Consider the following 19,882-nt stretch of genomic DNA (forward strand, 5'->3'; position numbering starts at 1 on the left):
AGGCCAGAGGGGCAGAGGGGCACCAGCTTCACTGCCACCGAAGTTGGTGTCCTGGTGGAGCATGTCCTGGGGCAGTATGATGCCCTCTTTGGAAGGTTGCGCGCCGACAAGGAAGGACGGGAGAGGATCTGGGCCGACTGTGTGGTTGCCATCAACGCGGAGGGGGTGGCAACTCGCAACGTCCAGAAGATCAAGAAGCGCTGGGAGGACTTGAGGTCCAGGACCCTCGTGAAGGCCCGGCGCCTCGTGGAGGGGGGCCGGGGCCGCATGAGTTCCATACAGATGAAGGTCCTGGAACGCGTACGCCCAGCGCTCCACGCCCAGATCCTTGAGAGGGAGACCCGTCTGGAGTTGAGCGGTAAGTGGCCAAGCATTGCTGTGTGAGACAGGGCATGTTGCGGTGTGCTGGTTGTCTGATACTTGCCTGTATGTGTGACATAGGCCATGTACGCATGTATGTGTGCAGGGACATCATGGTAATGCATGTGCGACCAGTGATGTGTGAACCACATGGTCATTGCATGTGTTTAAATGCGACATGGGGAGCCCTATGCAGATTTTACACATGAGAGCATGCCAGTCTCTGTTCCTGGACATGGGTGGGGTGAGGGATGGGTGCTGATGCCAGGTACATATATGGTAGCCATGTCTGTGTGCCTGACCTGCGTGTCTGTGACTTGTGAATGCCATGGATGCATGACACATGTCTGTGACAATGCACAGATTCACTGATGCAGCCTAGTTATCCTTGTATCCACTGTGTTTGGGGTTTATGAGGCCAGATGGATGTGACTGAGGTGAAGTGTGTGCATGTGATAGGCATGACCCATGATGCATGTGAGTTCCATATCATTGTATGTTTCAAGAGTCCATTGGACATGTATGGAAATGTCCATGGCATGCACCATGCCTGTTACTGTGTGTGTTTTGCCTGGACTGACCCATGTGTTGTGGAGGGACATGATGGAAGTGTACTTTGACAGTGGTACTCATCTGCTAATGCTTCCTGTCTAGGGGACCATTGTACAGTACCCTGATGCTTGTGTTCTATGTCTCCCTCTACGCAGCGGCTAGTGAAGAAGAGGGCGGAGACGGCGCTGTGGAGCAAGGCGGCGGGGATGCCCCCACGGCTGCAGCGGAAGGGGTGGGTGAGCCCCCACAGGGGCCTGCTAAGGCAGAAGACGGTGAAGAGCCATCCAGGTTGGTGGTTTCCACAGAGGAGGAGGAGGCCGCCACTGAGGCGCACATGGGGCCTGGTGGGGGCATCCCTGCTGGTGCAAGTGGTGCAGTCCAGGGGCAGGGGCAGGAGGCAGCACAGGTCCCCGTGGAGGGGCCTGTGCATGTCGCTGTCCCTGACCCTGTGAGTGCACCACCATGCACCAGCAGGGATGCCCCGTCCCAGGCCCGTCCGCAGGTAAAGGGGTTGTCCATGTCACCTGACTCCCCTCCACCTGTGGACGAGGGGACCCGTGGCCGTATGGAGAAGGTCCTGATTGGGGTCGCGATGCGCGCAGGTGCAATTCGTGATGACGTACGTGCTTCCCGGGAGGAGCACGCACGTCATCACGAAGAGCACCGTGCCGACGTGGCCTAATTGCGATCTTCCATGTTCGGGGGTTTCCTACATGTGTCGGCCAATCTGGCGGCCCTCTCCTCCTCTGTGGAGGCTATATGCCGGTTGTTCTCCTTGCCGTCTTCCGGCCCAGATGCCACCAGGGCCCCCTGTGGACCTGCCCTGACCAATGCAGCCAGCTCGGTGGGGATCCCATCCCTGCCACAGTCGGGAGTCGAAGGTCCAGCAGGGGTGGACACCACAGCAACTGTACCCGAGCAGATGGAGGATGTGCCGGCATCATCAGGCAGGCCACGTGCACAACGGCATCGGTGGATTCCATCAGCCTGGATGCCGTCGTGCTGGCAGAGGCGGTTGCGTCGGAGGCAGCAGCAGAGTAAACGTGGGAGACATCATTGCTCGGGGCCATCAACATCGGAGGGGCAGGCATCGGCCGGAGGGCAGGAGGACCCAGAATGGGAAGTGTCTTCCGTGTGGCTGCGGTTGGGCCAGCAGATAGGTGCGGAGTGGCGGCGGGCGGAAGAGGCGCGGCTCACGATGGTCAGGGCGGAGAACTCTCTCTAAGGCGGGCCGAGTGCCTCGAGGCAATGCGCAGGGGGTTTGAGGAGCAGATGGCATCTTCCCTGCGGACCCTCAGGGCCATGGAACAGGACCGCCTCCGGGACATCGAAGAGGAGTTTGATGATGCCCTGGCCCGGAACACCACGGAGTGAGCCGCCGGACTTGCCCGCCGCCTTTGTATATAGTTCTTTAGTTTTAGGTTTCCTTTGTTTCTTCTTATGATTTGGAGTCGACGGACACTGCTCCACTTTTTATATATAGTTGCATTTTAGTTAGGGTTTTTTGTAGGTTTCCTTTGTTCAGTTGGGCTCATGGACCCTTGGATGTTTTGTACATAGTTCTTCATCGGATTGTTTTATTTTTTTTGTTTTTATTTATTCACCATGGAGCAATGGTCTTTGCATTTATTTTTCTCTCTCGGATTGATTTTATTTTTAATGTGACTTTGGACAACATTTTTTTGAATTTGGATTTGTATTTTTGATTTTTTTTTACGGACATGCAGCTTATCTTTTTTTTATTGCCATTGTAGTTTGTTTCATTTCATTTGCATTCAATTTTTTTTAATACAATTTTGTTTTGTGTGTGGTATCGTCTCATTGGTTTCATGCATGTCATGTTGGGCGTTTTCCCATTCAATTGCAACCATTTTGTGTGTCGGAACTGGGTTCATTTGCTTTATGAACATTGGGGGTGTAACATGTAATTTCCATTTCCATGTGGGTGAATGGGTTACTTGGTAGGGCCTTTTGGCTGTGGAGGCTGACCATAACGCACATGATTGGGGATTGTGAGGACCTGGGTGCAGGGGCACATGAGTGGGGGCCTGGTGGAGGCTGCCCCTGGTGGCTGGGGGGTGGGGGTGGTAGGAGACATGAGTGGGGGCCTGGTGGAGGCTGCCCCTGGTGGCGTGGGGGTGGTGGGAGACATGAGTGGGGGCCTGGTGGAGGCTGCCCATGGTGGCTGGGGGGTGGGGGTGGTGGGAGACATGAGTGGGGGCCTGGTGCAGGGCTGCCCCTGCACTGCTGGGGACAGGGGGTGATAGGGGACATGAGTGGGGGCCTGGTGGTGCTGCCCCTGCACTGCTAGGGGGTGGGGGTGGTGGGAGACTTGAGTGGGGGCCTTGTGGAGGCTGCCCCTGGTGGCTGGGGGGTGGGGGTGGTGGGAGACATGAGTGGGGGCCCGGTGGAGGCTGCCCCTGGTGGCTGGGGGGTGGGGGTGGTGGGAGACATGAGTGGGGGCCTGGTGGAGGCTGCCCCTGCACTGCTGTGGGGTGGGGGTGGTGGGAGACATGAGTGGGGGCCTGGCGGAGGCTGCCCCTGGTGGCTGGGGGGTGGGGGTGGTGGGAGACATGAGTGGGGGCCTGGTGGAGGCTGCCCCTGGTGGCTGGAGGGTGGGGGTGGTAGGAGACTGTTAGGGAGAATTCTCTGTTTAGGCTGAATTTCCTAACCTAGTGAGTCCCCCAGCAGCGTTGCTGGATTTCGGGAGTTTGTTTTTTCCATCCTGCCAAGAGTGAGACTCTTTTTCTCCCACTCTTGGACATGTATGTGTGTAATTCCTTCAAATGTCAATGTGTTCTATGGGCTATGGGGTCTTTTACTCCATAGGGTCTCATATGTTTTTCTATGTGTGTTACACCGCACCCTACGTGCCGTTACACGGGGGAGTCCTAGCGGATCCCCCACCATAGACTCCATACCCGGGGGCTGACTACTGTCTCCCCGGGCATGTAAAGTCACCACTGGCTTTACTAGACCTAAATTTACTAACAGAACTAGTACGAACCATCTTATTGTGGACGTACTAGTAGGGGTAATTCGATTACTCCTGGATCTGTTACTCGAGGGGGCACTGTCCCGTCCCCCCTCATCGAGTTTTGGCTGGTGGCAGTGGAAACTACTTGTTATGTTCGACCCCGAGCCTAACACTATGGGATTCGTCCCATTTTTGGAGATTGATACTTTTCTCGTTAATCTCTAACATACCACCGATCCACTTGTCTTAAATAAGTTTATCGGATGGTATTTTCTGCCAGAACTCGGTTTTTAAAATGGCGTCTGTGTTCGTCTCTGTGACTCCTAAACCAAAGGTCGAGCCCTTTGTTCCACTTTTGGCGGGCTCTGTACAGAGACCCTCCAAAGTGATTCCATTCTGTCTGGGTTACCACAGGGGTGTGGGAGGGGGTTTAGGCACCCTGGACCGAGTTGCCTTGCCAACTCTGGTCGCACTCTGGAGTGATTGGCCCAGGTGATGAGCCTCCCCGCTCACCACTTAGCATGTGTTGATTGACAGCTTGGCTGAATGAATGGGGGTTTTCTGCATAAAAGCAGGGCTTTTGGGACTGGATCTTCAGAAGTCGCCACAGGACCTACGAATCCGACGAGGGTAACGCTGAGCCGACCTGCACGACGACACCTCCGGTGGAACCCTGTGGATCCGACTCACCTCTTCCCAACGACAGAGGAGATCTCCCTGCCGGAGAGTCTCTTCCCCTGACTGGTGGGAACAACCAGTCCCCTTTGCTTTTTATTCGCCTCAGGACACAGTGGTCGAATTGCCCGTGCAGAGCACCTCGGCAACCGGATAGCCACTACCCCTGAACCACGACCAAAAGGTGGTGCCTTGTGACGGAGCACTCCACGGCTGGTCTCTTCCCTGGTGGTGCACCGGACTTCACTTTCTTCGACGACGAGTACCTCTCTACTCTTGGCAAAGACCCGACGTGCATCCACCACCAGGAACAACTGCCCCCGCCGGAGCTGCCCTCCACAACAAGGTACGTGTCCGCCTGGCTTCCCTTTCGATCGGTTCGAGTGAGGTGTCTTAATCCTCTCCGTTCCGTTGGGTCGCCTCCAAGCTTTTCTCATTTGTTGTTCTGAACTGGTTCAATCTGCCGATAACCGTTTGCTACAAAGACTTGAATGCATCTCCACTAGAGACTTTTTGGGACATCGCGCCTTGCCTCTCTCCGAGTGGGCCTGGCCTCTGAACTTTACGATCTATTGTGATTCTTGCCTTCCTGCCTTGCATTTTATCCGCGTAGGATTGAACTGTGTTGATTTCATAACCTGCCTATCTTTTTCTCTCCCGTCCTAACCAATATTAGAGTGTCATCTAGGTTGAGGTATACACCTCTGTCTGAAAATAAGTGGTCAAAGACAACAGGGTAAATTATGGCTCAAAAAGCCAGGTTGGCAACTGCCTTCCCAAACCGTAGGGAATAGCTGGTACACAGGAAACGGTATGTTGGGGAAAAATTCATCAACTTGCCGATAAGGGCAAGACCAAACAATTAATGATATTTCTGTGGACCGTGGTCCTGTCCTCTTGGACACAGGGTGTGAAGCTGGTCTGGTGCGGGGATGAAAGTGAGGGCAACCAGCACAAATATGCAAAAGTGCGAGAGGGGAATTCAATCTCGCATTCTTAAATCTAGGCAGCTGGCAATCAAAACTGCGAAGATTGAGACATTGGATTTGTCATGTAACTTTATTTTAACAATAATGACTAGAGAGTTCCTTGCAAAAAGGGTGGTTGTCCAAGGGGGTGATTACCAAAGTACCGAATAATCACTTAAAAAAATGCACTGTCCCACTTGGTGTGGGATGGGAAAACCAATACTTTTTGGGTTTTCTCTCAATTTTATGCAGTAACCCCTATTGGTCTTGGGGGTATCATAAAATGTTGTGGTGGAGCCACAACAGGTAAGGTCGACCGGTTTCGATGGTTCATGACTGATTATCGACCATCTTCTTCAGGACAAGATCAATCTTCATGTTCTATTGAATAGTGTCTGTCCTCTTACTAGGGCAGCGATAACAGGCTGCAAAGTGGATCCTGGGAGGGGAGACACAAAAAACATAAAAACATAATTGCAGAGAGGGTGAATTGGCCTCTAACTGCAATGTTGCAACAATAATACATCCAGAGTACAGCTAAGGAACCCGTTACAATGCAAGTAAATGCTAACACAAACAAGGTGCTCGCCAATTCAGAGCAAAGAGACAATCTACTGGTGGCTAAAAACATAGACAAATCGACCCCGTGGAGGAAGGAGGGAAAGGTGACAGGATCTGTGCACGTAAGGAAAGGGAAAGGGGGGGAGGGGAAAAGGGAGGAAAGGGAACGAAAAATGGGGTGTGCGAGGAAAGGGGCCTACCTGGAGGGGATAGCTGTGCTATCCAGGAGGTCAGTTGAGAGCCGAAAATGATCTCTCTCCAATGGCGTACCTACGGAGAAGACGAGACTGATAAGGGGCTGGATGTGCCGAGGGGAACGCTGAAAGGAGCGCGAGGAAAATCGCCTACCTGAGGAAAAACGGGGCGAGCACTGAAGAGCTGCAGCCTGCTCGATCCCAAGGCTGTAAGTGTGCTGTGCGGCTGCAGCGGTAAAGGCCAACTGCATCTGACGGTGCATGGAGGCGTGGCATCGTGCGTGAGGGGCGCGTAAGCCAATCGGCTTGAGCCACGTCACGGGTGTTTACGAGGATAAGTGGCCTATCACAGGCGCAACCCGGGCAGGGATCTGGATCACGGGCGGCCAATCTAAACACGCCAAGGAAGGTGTAAGTCTGCTGACGGGCTGGGACAGAAGCGGCCATGTGAAGAATAAAAAGTAAAAAAGTAAAAAAGGGCAGGGGGAGAGCCGGGCAAGACGTGGCCCGTGAGGTGACGTGGACGCGCGCGGCCTGCTGCCGTGTTGGGAAAGGAGTGGCCATGTACCGAGTTGAAACGCTGGGGAGGAGCCGGGTGGGCGTGGCCCATGCGAAGACGTGGGCACGCGTGGAACCAGTCAATGGTCGGTGGGTGTGTATCAACAGGACCGGGCTCGTGACGGGGCGGGCAGGGGGAGGAGGGACGGAGCTAACGTATAGGCCCACAGGGGGGCGGGCTGTGAGGAGGGTGGCTGGATCATGAGCAGAGAGTGCGGAGGGTGACCAATGGAAAGGTGCTAAAGCGGTTAAAGCCTAGCAGCAAATAAGGAATGGAAACAATAGAAGTGATGCCAAGAAATAGACATTAGACAATGAAGAAACTATAAAAAAGCCATAAAAAGCCAATAAAGGAACTGTAAAGAACTGGTGTGTAGGATCCCCGAATGAAGCAGATGGATAAATCAAAGAAAAGGCCAGTAAAGTGAAATAGACAAGAGTGGTGGGTAGAAAAAGGAGACATAGATGAATGGACCAGAATGACATGTAGCAGAGAAAGAGGGAAGACAAATTGCATCAAACATTGCATATGTTTTCCCATTAACCACACAGATACATCTGCCGGTGAGTAGTGATTAGTGGAAAATCGTGGTTCAATGTTGTAGCACCGCGAGTTCTTGCCACTGCATTGCTTCATTCAACCCTTGTTTGCAAGTGTTCAAACGGAAAATCCACTTCTGTTCTTGAGTAAAGAGTATGGCATGGTAGTTGCCTCCTCGCTTCGGGTGTTTTATTTTTTCCAAAATGGTCCATTGAAAAGACTCTGCTGTGTGTCCTTCTGCCAGAAAATGCGGAACCATAGGTGCTGTAAGTTTCTTAGTGCGGATGCAAGATCTGTGTTCAATCATCCGTTTTTTCACTTCTCGGGCAGTCATCCCAATATAGCGCAGGTGGCACGGACAGGTAATCATATAAATTACTCCTTTGGTGTTGCAGTTGGTGAAAAATTTCTGAATCCAAGGAGTGGTCCAGCCAATGTCAAGACTGGTGCTCCGAGCTGTCTGAGTGCACATTGAACAAAGGCCACAAGGACTATGGCCCACGTAAACACCCGTGACGTGGCTCAAGCCGATTGGCTTACGCGCCCCTCACGCACGATGCCACGCCTCCATGCACCGTCAGATGCAGTTGGCCTTTACCGCTGCAGCCGCACAGCACACTTACAGCCTTGGGATCGAGCAGGCTGCAGCTCTTCAGTGCTCGCCCCGTTTTTCCTCAGGTAGGCGATTTTCCTCGCGCTCCTTTCAGCGTTCCCCTCGGCACATCCAGCCCCTTATCAGTCTCATCTTCTCCGTAGGTACGCCATTGGAGAGAGATCATTTTCGGCTCTCAACTGACCTCCTGGATAGCACAGCTATCCCCTCCAGGTAGGCCCCTTTCCTCGCACACCCCATTTTTCGTTCCCTTTCCTCCCTTTTCCCCTCCCCCCCTTTCCCTTTCCTTACGTGCACAGATCCTGTCACCTTTCCCTCCTTCCTCCACGGGGTCGATTTGTCTATGTTTTTAGCCACCAGTAGATTGTCTCTTTGCTCTGAATTGGCGAGCACCTTGTTTGTGTTAGCATTTACTTGCATTGTAACGGGTTCCTTAGCTGTACTCTGGATGTATTATTGTTGCAACATTGCAGTTAGAGGCCAATTCACCCTCTCTGCAATTATGTTTTTATGTTTTTTGTGTCTCCCCTCCCAGGATCCACTTTGCAGCCTGTTATCGCTGCCCTAGTAAGAGGACAGACACTATTCAATAGAACATGAAGATTGATCTTGTCCTGAAGAAGATGGTCGATAATCAGTCATGAACCATCGAAACCGGTCGACCTTACCTGTTGTGGCTCCACCACAACATTTTATGATACCCCCAAGACCAATAGGGGTTACTGCATAAAATTGAGAGAAAACCCAAAAAGTATTGGTTTTCCCATCCCACACCAAGTGGGACAGTGCATTTTTTTAAGTGATTATTCGGTACTTTGGTAATCACCCCCTTGGACAACCACCCTTTTTGCAAGGAACTCTCTAGTCATTATTGTTAAAATAAAGTTACATGACAAATCCAATGTCTCAATCTTCGCAGTTTTGATTGCCAGCTGCCTAGATTTAAGAATGCGAGATTGAATTCCCCTCTCGCACTTTTGCATATTTGTGCTGGTTGCCCTCACTTTCATCCCCGCACCAGACCAGCTTCACACCCTGTGTCCAAGAGGACAGGACCACGGTCCAAAGAAATATCATTAATTGTTTGGTCTTGCCCTTATCGGCAAGTTGATGAATTTTTCCCCAACATACCGTTTCCTGTGTACCTGAAAATAAGTGGTGCCAGTAGAACCTAGAGTTGTCGAAATATTGCTAGAGGGATTGATCGTTTTCTGCTTCGTAGAGTAATTGTGTTTGATTTGTTTGCCGTGATAGTGCCATAGTGTTTTTCATAGATGTTCTGTTATAAATAAATACCTTAATAGCTTTACACTAAGCTTCGTTGCGTGTTTGCTTGTCTTGCTGTGAAGAATTGCCCTATTTTGTATACTCCACATACTGCTCAACTTTTCTTGAGGGAAGTCTGACTGCTCAGCCACAGCTACCAAGTGAATCTGTGTGGTACAGACTGCTACCAAGTGGGTTCACCGCCAAACACCTGTGGTCCTAAATCTTTTGCAGTGGTCCCAGAGGGAACTGCACAGGTTTCCGCCTAACAGAGACATGAGTGGGGGCCTGGTGGAGGCTGCCCATGGTGGCTGGGGGGTGGGGGTGGTGGGAGACATGAGTGGGGGCCTGGTGGAGGCTGCCCCTGCACTGCTGGGGGGTGGGGGTGAAAGGGGACGTGAGTGGGGGCCTGGTGGTGCTGCCCCTGCACTGCTAGGGGGTAGGGGTGGTGGGAGACATGAGTGGGGGCCTGGTGGAGGCTGCCCCTGGTGGCTGGGGGGTGGGGGTGGTGGGAGACATGAGTGGGGGCCTGGTGGAGGCTGCCCCTGCACTGCTGTGAGGTGGGGGTGGTGGGAGACATGAGTGGGGGCCTGGTGGAGGCTGCCCCTGGTGGCTGGGGAGTGGGGGTGGTGGGAGACATGAGTGGGGGCCTGGTGGAGGCTGCCCCTGGTGGCTGGGGGGTGGGGGTAGTGGGAGACATGAGTGGGGGCCTGGTGGAGGCTGCCCATGGTGGCTGGGGGGTGGGGGTGGCGGGAGACATGAGTGGGGGCCTGGTGGAGGCTGCCCCTGCACTGCAGGGGGGTGGGGGTGATAGGGGACATGAGTGGGGGCCTGGTGGTGCTGCCCCTGCACTGCTAGGGGGTGGGGGTGGTGGGAGACATGAGAGGGGGCCTGGTGGAGGCTGCCCCTGCACTGCTGGGGGGTGGGGGTGATAGGGGACATGAGTGGGGGCCTGGTGGTGCTGCCCCTGCACTGCTGGGGGTTGGGGGTGGTGGGAGACATGAGTGGGGGCCTGGTGGAGGCTGCCCCTGCACTGCTGGGGGGTGGGGGTGATAGGGGACATGAGTGGGGGCCTGGTGGAGGCTGCCCCCGGTGGCTGGGGGGTGGGGGTGGTGGGAGACATGAGTGGGGGCCTGGTGGAGGCTGCCCCTGCACTGCTGGGGGGTGGGTGTGGTGGGAGACATGAGTGGGGGCCTGGTGGAGGCTGCCCCTGGTGGCTGGTGGGAGACATGAGTGGGGGCCTGGTGGAGGCTGCCCCTGGTGGCTGAGGGGGGGGAGGTGGGGGTGGTGGGAGACATGAGTGGGGGCCTGGTAGAGGCTGCCCCTGCACTGCTGGGGGGTGGGGGTGATAGGGGACATGAGTGGGGGCCTGGTGGTGCTGCCCCTGCACTGCTAGGGGGTGGGGGTGGTGGGAGACATGAGTGGGGGCCTGGTGGAGGCTGCCCCTGCACTGCTGGGGGGTGGGGGTGATAGGGGACATGAGTGGGGGCCTGGTGGTGCTGCCCCTGCAATGCTGGGGGGTGGGGGTGGTGGGAGACATGTGTGGGGGCCTGGTGGAGGCTGTCCCTGCACTGCTGGGGGGTGGGGGTGATAGGGGACATGAGTGGGGGCCTGGTGGAGGCTGCCCCCGGTGGCTGGGGGGTGGGGGTGGTGGGAGACATGAGTGGGGGCCTGGTGGAGGCTGCCCCTGGTGGCTGGTGGGTGGGGGTGGTGGGAGACATGAGTGGGGGCCTGGTGGAGGCTGCCCCTGGTGGCTGGGGGGTGGGGGTGGTGGGAGACATGAGTGGGGGCCTGGTGGAGGCTGCCCCTGCACTGCTGTGGGGTGGGGGTGGTGGGAGACATGAGTGGGGGCCTGGTGGAGGCTGCCCCTGGTGGCTGGGGGGTGGGGGTGGTGGGAGACATGAGTGGGGGCCTGGTGGAGGCTGCCCATGGTGGCTGGGGGGTGGGGGTGGTGGGAGACATGAATGGGGGCCTGGTGGAAGCTGCCCCTGCACTGCTGGGGGGTGGGGGTGATAGGGGACATGAGTGAGGGCCTGGTGGTGCTGCCCCTGCACTGCTAGGGGGTGGGGGTGGTGGGAGACATGAGTGGGGGCCTGGTGGAGGCTGCCCCTGCACTGCTGGGGGTGGGGGTGATAGGGGACATGAGTGGGGGCCTGGTGGAGGCTTCTCCCAGTGGCTGGGGGGTGGGGGTGGTGGGAGACATGAGTGGGGGCCTGGTGGAGGCTGCCCCTGCACTGCTGGGGGGTGGGGGTGGTGGGAGACATGAGTGGGGGCCTGGTGGAGGCTGCCCCTGGTGGCTGGTGGGTGGAGGTGGTGGGAGACATGAGTGGGGGCCTGGTGGAGGCTGCCCCTGGTGGCTGGGGGGTGGGGGTGGTGGGAGACATGAGTGGGGGCCTGGTGGAGGCTGCCCCTGCACTGCTGTGGGGTGGGGGTGGTGGGAGACATGAGCAGGTTTGCAGGGTAGTCCCCTGTGGTGTCGGCTGTCTGCAGGGGCCGTGGAGGGTGTACAGGGAATACCTGGGAGCACCCAGCCAAATCGCGTGTAGAATTTCCGGCGTACCCCTGAAATACACATACCCAGCCAAATCGCGTGTGGAACTTCCCGCGCACCCCTGAAATCCACGTACCCTGCCAAATCGCGTGTGAAACTTCCCGCGCACCCCTGAGATCCACGTACCCAGCCAAATCGCGTGTGGAAATTCCCGTGCACGTACCCGGCCAAATCGCGTGTGGAACTTCCCGCGCACCCCTGAAATCCACGTACCCTGCCAAATCGCGTGTGAATCTTCCCGCGCACCCCGAAATACATGCACACGTTATTTTTCAGTCAGCGGGTGTCCGTGTTTGTGGGTACCCCTTTGCACGTCATTTGTCCTGGAGGGCCACAGTATAGGACATTCATCATAGCTGTATATAGGTGCTATTTGCTGGCGCACCTTTTGGCGCACATTTATTAAAGGCGCAGAGACGCTACCGCCTGCTTTCTTGTGGCGGTCATGTTTGTGCCTGTGCGCTGGTTTGACCGTGCGCTGTTTTGCCCTATTCGATTCCATGAATACGTGTTGTAGGCGAGCGTGTGGGCGTTCCACGCACTTGCGCCCTGTACTTCCCCCGTGACGCCCACATTTTGGCAAGTTTTTCCCCATTCCGAGTGTTACGCCCGGTGTTCCGCCTACTTTTGTTGTGTGCGCCGCGCTATGTGCGATTTTCGCTGTGGCCTGTGCGATTTTCGCTGTGACCTGGCGCACGCCGTTAGATGGCCTGTGCGCCAACGTGCGCCGCACACTTTTTTAGCGCACATCCGATGGTTTTCTCGCGCACGGCCTTCCATGAATCGATGTGCGCTGCTTTTCGTGCGAATTTCGCACTTGCACTGCGATTTTCGCTATTCCACTGCGAATCGCACGTTTTTGACCACTTGCGCCGCGCTAATTATTCCATGAATCGGCCTGATAATTTGGACACAGTGAAGAAAGGTTTGAATGTATGTATTGAGTGGAATACATTCATATAAACGTTGAACCATGTGTGTGCCATTATTTTGCATTTTCAAAACATGGATTCAATATTGTAAATCAATATGTATTACGCATAACATCAGTGGGTGACCATTTAAATGAGAACTCTCCTGACAACATGAATGGCAAAACCGTAAGATGGAAGATAATAGTATTACCGATATAATACTGTTAAAATATGGGGAATGTATCGCCAGTTACAAATACACTACGCGAAAAACACTGGAATAAGATCCTACCCCTTTAAGAATACGATATAGCGTAACGCTCTTTTTTGGAAGCCTCATGTAGATTGCATCACGTGATTGCGGAAGCTATGCTGTCTTTACAAACAGCGAAGACAGCGTTTTAGCCTTTCCGACTCGTTTCGTTTTAGAATGCCACGGAACACACCAAAGTCGTCAAAACCTCGGCATACAACCACGCAAGTAAGTGAGAAAGGTCGAATGTTATTTTTTATGAGAGAATACACAGAGGTCAATGGGCCATATATCGTTAGTGCACGTTGAATATAGTGGGCCTATTACATTTGGAACGAAATAGGAGGACATTAGTGTCCTAAGATATAGTCGGGTTGAATAGTTGTTTTTGTGTGCAGCTTACGAGCATTAGCACATAACTAAACCACAACTTTTTCTATATCTCTCCTGATAACGGTAGAAAATCAAAAATGGATATGCGCGAGAGGTGAGCTATGTTGGTAGCAGTTTCTCCACACAAAAATTGAAGCTACGTGCGGAGACGGTTTATGAAGTCCAGTGAAAAATCACAAAGGGCTCTGTTCATAAGTAAGAGAATTTTGAGATAAATCTGGTAATGTATTTTTCTAAAAAATCAAAATAAATTAAAAATATTGAGCTTGTAAACATACACTAAGGGATGAAACATGAGATATATACAGGTGATGGAATGAAACCAGTCTGTACTGAAGAATGATATCATGAGTCAAGAGCAGTTTCATAGATATCCCTGAAACTTTTAATATGTGGAAGCAAAGCGAAGTGTTGTTAGTAACTATAAAACTAGTTTGGAATGAAGTAAAACATTGTAAGAAAAGAAGGGACAAAAAAAGTGATAACCAATAAATGGTCTTTTGCCCTATATTTCTTTTTATTAAAAAGTGGAAACTTACAGAAAACATCTAATAAGTGTTCCTCACATATTGTATCCTTGGGGGAAAGGGAAGACCTCTACAAAAAGGAAATTAAGAAATTACCTCCTTTGTTAAAAAAGATACACGAAAGGATCAAAGTGTTCACACCCTGAACATGAGTGTAAGTATACTGGTGTCACAAGTTTTTAAGTTTTCCAGTGTTTTTTAAGGGTTTAACTAGCCTTTTTTATGCTAGTTGGGGCATTTTATTAAACATGTATATTTCTGCCACGAGTCAACTGAAACACTTATTGAAATGTTTCTTTTGTACATTTGTAGTACAAGCACACATCCAAGATTGAAAAATGGGGTATACAAGACATATGCTTCAGCACAAGAAATAGTCTGTCCTGAAGAAGGCCAAGGAAATTTGTTCTAAAATGCCACTAGAGATAGTGTCTAATTGTGATTGTAATGGCCGAAACATGTTGACCATCTTTAAGACTAGGATCTAACAAAGTCTTTTACCAAACAGAAGCCAATATATGCCTCTGAAAACTAAGTTTTGTTGTATTACAAGCTATATAAAGAATAAGAATGATGTTGTCATATATACATTTGATAAGTAATTTGTCTTTTTTAGAACCGATGGTATAGATATATATTTTTTGCCATTCATGACAAGTGAGGATGAAGTATGATACAACAGCAAAACTAGAACCCCAACCTAGTGAGTTTCATTTAATTATTGATTAATTTTCTTACAATGATTTGTTAAACCAAGAATTTTTTCTGAACACATGTAGTGAACTTGATGGACTACTTAATTCTGGTTTAGAGTTTTTTCCTAAACTGTATTTTGAGATATTATGTTATATATGTGCGTATTTTGTTTAAAGATGTGAAGGCAGGCGCTCTGTTACCAGTCTTTAGCTTCTCCTCCTAATGCACGTTTTCATGACTTCATCAATCTTCAGGGAGGCTGAGTTTCTTTGTTTTTTCAGGCGGGTCTGTATTTCTGTTTCAGGTGTTGGAGAGACACAACCATGGCTTTCCCCCTCACCCCATCAAGGGGAAGATTTGTGCATATAGTTGTTTCCAGTCACCTGCCAGCAAAATCAAGTGCGAAAAATACAAGTACCAGGATCCTCAGAGCTAATTAAATTGTCACACCTGAAACAGAAATGCAGACCCGCCTGAAAAAAACAAAAACACTCAGCCTCCCTGAAGATTGATGAAGTCATGAAAACGTGTGTTAGGAGGAGAAGCTAAAGACTGGTAACAGAGCGCCTGCATTCACATCTTTTAAACATTGTTCCAGGAGTCCCAGGCTCACAAGCCAGTGCAGCAGGGCCATCATGCCTTACATTGGAGAGCCACAACCATGGCTTTCCCCCTCCACCCATCAAGGGGAAGATTTGTGCTATGGAGGGAGATGTTTCCAGTCACCTGCCAGCAAAATCAAGTGCGAAAAATACAAGTACCAGAATCCTCAGAGCTAATTAACTTGTCACACCTGAAACAGAAATGCAGACCCGCCTGAAAAAAACAAAAACACTCAGCCTCCCTGAAGATTGATAAAGTCATGAAAACGTGCGTTAGGAGGAGAAGCTAAAGACTGGTAACAGAGCGCCTGCCTTCACATCTTTAAATATGTGTGTGTTTGATTGATAATAAAGTTATATTTTGGATACATTTTGTATGTCCTGTGTCTCGTGGCTGAGATAATTTTTGGATGTAAAATGTGATTATACTTTTGAATTAAGTTTTATATATTGTGGCACCTGTGCACTGTTCAGGCTGGAGAGAGGGGTAATCAGTTTCCCTGTGTGTTAGTGCATCTCTTTTTAGAGGATGGCAATGCACCTGCTCTGCTGGCCCGATTTTGGACAGTTAGCTTGTAGCCCAGTGGGAAGACTTCCTGTGCAATTCATCGGAAATCTTGGGAGAACCAGGATGTCGGGGTATTCAGTTACGATTAGGTCCTGTATGTTATGACGCTTGCAGGATTAGGTGCTGGGTGGGAGCTTGGTGTGGAGTAGAGTAGTCCGTGGAGGGAAGGGGTTGGCTCTGCTAGAATGTAGTAAATGATGCATAAGTGCAAGTATGAGAAAATTAAGATATATATGAGGTAAAACATAAATTGATAATTTAATTCATTATATCAAGGCTCTATTACATTTTAAAAAACGGTTCAAAATTCCTTTGTTTACCTTCTTGTAGATAACATTGTTTCCTTTCAATGTTTTGAATCAGAAGTGGTTAGCTTTACTTAGTGACCTTAATAAAGTTTCCTTATCGTCATTCCATTTGTCAAATTCATCATTAACTATTAATACCCCAATAGTGGGAGAAGGGGCTCATGGGGCCTCCAAGCCAATCAGGAAGAACGGAATGGAGGCTTTACCTCATGATAAAGCCCTTGTTCGAGACTCCTCAGAAGCGGGAGGCTGCCATCTTCTCTTCTGGGCAGAAGGTAAGTGCTACCCCGCGCCTACCACCCCCAATTCCTACTTTCCTCGCCGACTCACCCCCACTTACCTGTAGCTTCTGTCCCTGCCGGTGCCTGCACCACTCAGTGTTCTGACCTTTCCCCACCGTGGCAATGACTAGCATGGAAAGGGAGCATGGGCTACATGCAATTCCCGTCTCCCGTGTCCATTGTAGTTTTTTTAAGTTGAGAAACGGCAAACATGCCATTTTTAATATAAAGAAAAGACTATTGGATCAAAGAGATTTCATTCCTTACATATTTTGGGAGCAGAAAGACATATTATAGAAGGATGCTCTTTATTCTAGGCTTCCCGCAAATAACCAATTTCTATGTAGACCGTAAATAAAATTGGGTATATAAGTGCCTGTACCCATGCATCTCTATTTATTCCATACCTTGCTTGTAAGCTGAGCTTGCCTTAGAACATCATGCAGAAAATCATGGTTCTTCTAGGGACCAGAAATCATATTGCTGCGTGTATCTTTTCCAGCCATGGCCATCATTCCTCTTCTCATACATGCCTTTTGTGTGTGTACATTGTTAAAGGATTTAAGTGTTATAGTGAATTGTGGCGCCATCCACAAAAGTGGTCCAGCTCCTCCTATTTAATTTGGGATTTTTATACAAACGCTAATACACTTGTGTTGTGAATTTCTTAAAAGGTTTTCTTTTTTTAAATAAAGTTGGCATGTCATTCACCGCTTGTTCCTAGTTTTCCAGCAGTCATCTCACATTTTATTCTAAGTAACTCTTGAAAAGGCAGCACCAAAGATACTACAATAGGTGACAGCCTGGGGCCTTCTTGGGTTGTGTAGGTGTTAGTGTTTCAACGTATCCTAAAGCACTGCAGATTTATAACACAAACTCTCACATAATAATGAATTTATATTCTAAAAGAATTTCCTTTGATAAACCGAGATTGTCATTCACCTCTGCACCTTGTACTACAGCAGTCATCTTCCATCGCTTTCTGTGTAATTCGACTAAAGTAAACACCAGTAAAGGACTTGAAAGTAATATACTGGATGCCAGTGTTCATGTTAGGGTGTGTTCTGATCTGTCTTAGTCATGTCTTGTACTCATACATTTACTCATATGCCTGTAAGCCTAAATTCCAGGTTTCCCAGGTAATTCTGTTTTAAGGTTCTAATCTGCTGATGAATCATAGGTGATTATATGAATTGGTATTATTGTTACAGATATGGTTCAACGCAAATGTATTATCCCATGCATTTTAAAACTCGAATTAGTTCATAGTTATTGGGTAATTTCAATGATAACTTTTGCAAGCTTGATTTCAAGGATGGGTTTCCCAGTGTTTGTTCCTCAAACATCCCAAATCGCTTGCTGCTCATTATTTGTACGGCCAAGGTTTAAACCATCTTGGAGGTAAGCCGGATCTGTACTGATCCCACACACCCTTATAATGGTAAAAGGTAAACATCGTATCCTTTTACTTTCTCAGACTGCCATGTTTTTTCCCTCTGTTTTAGTAGGAGTCTTGTAGCTTGCACTCACACTATTTTTCAAGTATTCTTTGGTTGTTCCTCCACATATCATTTGGGATATTAATTTAATAGTACCAAACTCCAATGTTTGTGCAGCACATTATAAATTAAATGGTTTTGAGCACAAAAATGGGTAACAAAACCTTTTTCGTTTCTGCTGCTTTGTTTCTTTAGTTCTCATGACCTTAGGAAGAGGCAGAGTAGATGTTTTCATTTTCGTGACTTTATGAATGGCTGACTTAACATCATTATCATTATAATTATCACCCAGGGCCTGGGGACTGACGTGGCACTCCCCAATTGCCCAATTTCTGTGCCATATGAGCTAGGATGGATTGGAAAACCCATAACTGCCAGAAATCGGCCAATGATGGGGAGCCGTGTGCGCATTCAGGCAGGGCTGTCAGTGCGGCTCTTCTGTGATAAGGGGCAGCATCGCTGTGAAAGCCCTGCCATCGGTAGCGCTAAAGCACAATGCCCCCTGTCATCACTGTTGTGCTGGGCTGAGAGAACTGCCTCCAGGACCATTAAGGCGAATGAGCACCACGCTGAGATTCCTGCCCATGGTAGGGCTTTCAGCACGACGCCCCCTCTCATCATGGGAGTGCATTACTGAGAGACTCACCAGGACTATTTAGTCTCGGCTGGGGCACATCTGACAGATGTGGTCTGGGAATGGTAATTCCCCTACCCCCACTCCCTCCTCCTTACCTTATTAAGGTGGTCCTCGCCGGACAGCACCTGACAGACACGACCCATCTACAATATTAGCCTTGTCTCTCCCTCCTCATCATGCTTTACATGGTTGCTGGGAACTAACCAGTTTCCAGACACAACATCATGCACAATGCTATTTTTAAAAAAAAACCTTCATCTATGTCATATGGCAAAGATGCACCTTTTCCGCAAATGTTTATTGAGTCTGCACCTGACCAACATCTTGGGGATAGTAGCACATTATTTGCTGATTTCTAAACATTCTTTTTCACAACAATGACGTCTAGAAGTGTATAAAATTCTATCAGGTGCAAGTATTAGTGTGCAACTGTTGATTGAGAATCTAACGCAAGCCAAAAAGAAATTGCACCAATACAATTGGATTGTGAACACAGACAAGTGTATTACATATAAAGATTTCTCTAATGCATTATTTGGACATAAGAGGCATCAATGTCGGACCATCTGGTCAAAGTTCCATCGCCATATTTAAGAAATAAATACCTAAGATTCAAGTTAAATGTATGGCCTACAAATGATATTTTGGCTAGAAGGAAACAAATATCAACTGAGGAAAATTTCTGCCGGTATTGTAAAAATAAACAGCAGAAAGAGACACTGGAGCATATCATAGTGTCTTGCCCCGACTTGGAGTCACAGAGAAATCTATTCTTTTCAAATACCTTACATATCTATGCACTGACCAGTCACAAGGACATATGACGATGTCTCTTCTCCACTACAAAACTTGCTGTGAGGAAAGCGATTGTCCATTTCCAAATTGGTTTATTTCCAGACTAAAATTGATCATTAATACAACATTTTGTAAGATGTAAATTTACACATTGCTAGACTGTAAATAGGATTATATGAATCATGTAAAGTTTTATTGTAAATACGAATGTATGAATTATGAATTATTTTTCTTTTTTATGTAGTACTGTAAAAATGAATTGAAAAATTTGAAAGGTTGAATAAACTCAGCCAAACAAATAAAAAAAATAAAAAACTTCTTCACCCTTATGGGTGATAATAGCTTTATAGACCATCTCTTCTGGCCTTACTAGGTTCTATGGGTCCGTAAACCGCGTTAAACTCAGTCTTTAGGGTCCATAACTCCTGGTACGTCCCTCGCTCATGGTCTTTAAACCTTAATTATATCCATGTTCATCAACTCTCTTCTTGAATCTATCAGCCTCCTGCTTGAAATCTGCTAGCTCACTGCAGTTTCTTCTGGCCCTTATCAATTCCTCACCTGCAATATTTTTGGTGGTGCTTTGTCTGCCC

This window comes from Ambystoma mexicanum, chromosome 1q (assembly GCF_040938575.1).
Source record: "Ambystoma mexicanum isolate Mex_15411 chromosome 1q, UKY_AmexF1_1, whole genome shotgun sequence".
Classification (NCBI taxonomy): Eukaryota; Metazoa; Chordata; class Amphibia; order Caudata; family Ambystomatidae; genus Ambystoma; species Ambystoma mexicanum.